A 3,592-nucleotide genomic window follows, 5' to 3' on the forward strand; every position below is an offset into this window, starting at 1 on the left:
CATAGGACGACATAAATCTGTCGGATTAGAGTCAAATCTAATAAGGGAATCCATAGATTGAATTAATGTGACAATAGGGGTTTTAATTAGAAAGAGATTTCAATTAATCAACCTAGAGTCAGTTGTTTTTAGTCTCGAGAGAGATATTAACTTAAATTATGGAATTTTACAGATTAAGTCAAGTGAATAAATCGTCTAATTCTGAGGTAATAAGTGGAGTCTAGGTGGATTCTTCCTTAGGTATTGTCTTCTCCATCGGTTTTCCAACAAGTATTTTCTAACTTTTATTTCTGTCGTACTCATAGTCAATTAGATAATTAGTCGCAGTTTAAAACATCCCTTAATTCTTAGGCTAGATAATAAAAAAATAGTAATTACTAGTACTTTTGGTCCTTGTGGATACGATATTTCTAGTCTCACCATAACTGTACTACTGTTCGATAGGTGCACTTGCTTTAGTCGAATTTTTAGTTAGTTTATTGATCATCAAGTTTTTGGCGCTGTTGCTAGGGACTAAGATATTAGGAACATTTAAATTTTATTACTTTAGCCATTTTTATTTTTATTTTTATTGCAATTCAATTTTGTTTTTATTTTAATTATTAATTTTTCTTTTATTTACTTCTGGCAGGTTTTTATAGTTTATGACTAGAAGAAACCTGTCAGGACCTCTACTTTTTGACAGCGAAATTGAAAGCACAGCTCGTAGAAATCATAGAGAAATAAGGCAAAGTTCACGGTATATAGAGGAAGAGCACGAGGATGACACCACTAATATCGAGGAGATGGCTGAAAATCAAAATAATCCCCTGCCTCCTGTGGTTGCCGCAAATCTAGTGAATCAGGATCCTGCTCTTCGTACTATGTACGACTATGCTAAGCCTAATTTAGCAGGAACTGAATCAAGTATAGTTAGATATGCTATTGCTGCAAATAAGTTTGAATTGAAACCTAACGTTATTCAAATGATACAATAGTCTGTTCAGTTTGATGGTTTGCAGGATGAGGATCCAAACACTCATTTAGCGAATTTTCTGGAATTCTGTGACACCTTTAAGATCAATGGCGTTTCTGACAATGTTATTCTTCTTCGGTTGTTTCCCTTTTGATTAGGGAATAAGGCTAAACAATGGTTGAACTCGTTACCACGAGGGTCAATCACTACTTGGGAACAAATGACCAAAAAATTTCTACTCAAATAGTTTTTGCCGGCTAAAATGGCTAAATTGAGGAATGATATCTCTTCTTTTGTGCAGATGGATTTGGAAACATTATATGATGCATGGGAGAGATACAGGGATTTGTTGAGAAGGTGCCCTCACCATGGGTTACCTTTATGGCTACAGGTTCAAACTTTCCACAATGGTTTGAACCCTTCAACTAGATAGATGATCGATGCAGCGGCCTGTGGAACCATCAATAATAAGACACCTAAAGAGTCTTATGAGTTCATAGAAGAGAGATCACTAAACAAATATCAGCGGCAAGTCACGAGGACAAAGCAGACAGAAGTAGCTAGCGTTTTTAACGTCGATTCGGTCACTATGCTTTTAAATCAGGTAGAACTCTTGAATAAAAAAATTAATGGTTTATTCGGTTCTACGCAGGTACATCTAGTAATACAGTGCGATGCAAATAGAGGTGGAATGAGTAATTCAGAATACCAACCCTACGGCCTCAACATGGAGAATGAGCAAATGAATTATATCGGTAATAATCTTCGACCTCAAAATAATCCTTCCAGTAACTCTTACAATGTAGGTTGGAGGAACCACCCAAGTTTTTCATGGGAAGGCCAAGGGAATCAAAGACCACCATCCCTCTAGGCTTCCAACAACAACAACCTTACCAGCAAAAGAAAAAGCTGAACCTTGAGGAGATGATGACAAAGTTTATTTCAGTAGCAGAAACCCATTTTTAGAATACTAAAACTGCACTTAAAATTACTAGTACTTTTAGTCCTTGTGGATACGATATTTCCGGTCTCACCATAACTGTACTGCTGTTCGATAGGTGCGCTTGCTTTAGTCAAATTTTTAGTTAGTTTAGTGATCATTAGTGACATATCCAGATTCGGCCATAATGCCTAGGCCGAGTTTGGGGTGTTATATTTAGTGGTATTAGAGCCAAGTTACAAAACTCGGGATGTGAATTTTGGGTTCCAAAATTATGTTTCAAAAGAGTTGGTTTTCAAATTTGAATAATTTGAGAAAGTATGTGGTACACCGAGTCTCCAACGCCGATCCTGTAAGTATTTCTGAAACTTAGATAGTATATTCTGAAAACACTATAGATAGTACTTTCTGAAATCGTACTGAAATAATTAGAGACCAGAACTTCTGAAAATATTTCTAAAATTCTAATAATTTATGCATAAAATATCTGTTAATAAATATTGGAACTGACGCATAAAACTTTATAATGTAGATAAATTCAAATTATATAATGAGCGCTCGTGAAACTCGCGAACGTAGTATTTGAGGCCGTGGAAGGGGCCATAGGGGGCTCGAACTGAGTCTTCCTTGTTGGGCAGTATGCCACACCTAGATACGAGTGTGACATCGGTTTTGCTTGCTACTGAGGCTGGGTCTCAAAGCCAATCGGCTGGGGACGATGCACTGTCCCAAACTATGCTGAGGATCTTGGAGAGGGTCGCTAGACCCCATTCTGGATCTGAGGTCCGTGGGTTGTAACTAAATGACTTTGGTCCAATGGTGCTGAGCAGTTTAGGGGCATCACTAGAGTCACCCCTATTGTGGGCGAATATTGGCTGGAGGCCACCGAGAGGATCATGAAAGGTTTAGACTGTACTCTCGAGAAGAAACTAAAGGGTGCAATCTCTTTGCTTCGCGATGAGGAATATCAGTGGTGGTTAATGATTGATGAGGGTACTCAGCCTGATCGTATGAACTAGGATTTCTTTAAGATTACCTTTCAGGGGAAATATGTGGGAGTGAGCTATGTGGATGCTCGTAGGCATGAGTACATGAATCTCACACAAGGGGATCGATCTATGGTCGAATATGAGGCCGAATTTCTAAGGTTAAGCCGCTACGCTCGAGGCATGGTGGCATTCTAGTATGAGAAGTGTGTCCATTTTGAGGACGGTCTGAGGGATAATCTGAAGGTTCTAATTACTCCACAAAAGGAGCATGAGTTTGCAGTTCTGGTTGATAAGGCAAAGATTGATGAAGAAGGTAAGTGCGTGGAACGTCAGAACATGGACCATGAGAGAGGCAAGAACAAGAGGGATTTAGAGCCCTCTAGTTCTGTTCAGAGGCTTAAGAAAAAGGCCAGACCTGATAGGCCAGTTAGAATGGGGGCTCTTGTTGCTCCTATTGGGATTCAACCATATGGAGGTTATGGTAGGCGCCATTCGAGCGAGTGTTGGAGGAGGATTGGAGCTTGTTTGAGGTGTGGATCTTTGGAGCACTGTATTAAAGAGTTTCCATAGTGGGCAGATCAGATACAAGCTTTGGGACCGGGTTCTGTACAAACTCAAAGGGCAGCAGCCACCTAGGGGTTGTAGACCGGCTAGGGGTGGTAATGGTATGGGTCGAGGGCATAGAGCACCGAACAGAGGTGCTAGTTA

The 3,592-nt window shown here is 39.6% G+C and overlaps 1 non-coding gene across 1 annotated transcript; it reads right to left on the reverse strand.

Annotated features, from left to right (window-relative positions):
• Positions 1-1,223: 1,223 nt before the first annotated feature.
• On the reverse strand, positions 1,224-1,330 carry LOC128285907 (small nucleolar RNA R71). Its single transcript, XR_008276454.1, has one exon. It is a non-coding gene; the product is annotated as a small nucleolar RNA R71 (small nucleolar RNA).
• Between the last annotated feature and the right edge of the window lie 2,262 nt (positions 1,331-3,592).

Source organism: Gossypium arboreum, chromosome 12 (assembly GCF_025698485.1).
Source record: "Gossypium arboreum isolate Shixiya-1 chromosome 12, ASM2569848v2, whole genome shotgun sequence".
In the NCBI taxonomy this organism is placed as follows: domain Eukaryota; kingdom Viridiplantae; phylum Streptophyta; class Magnoliopsida; order Malvales; family Malvaceae; genus Gossypium; species Gossypium arboreum.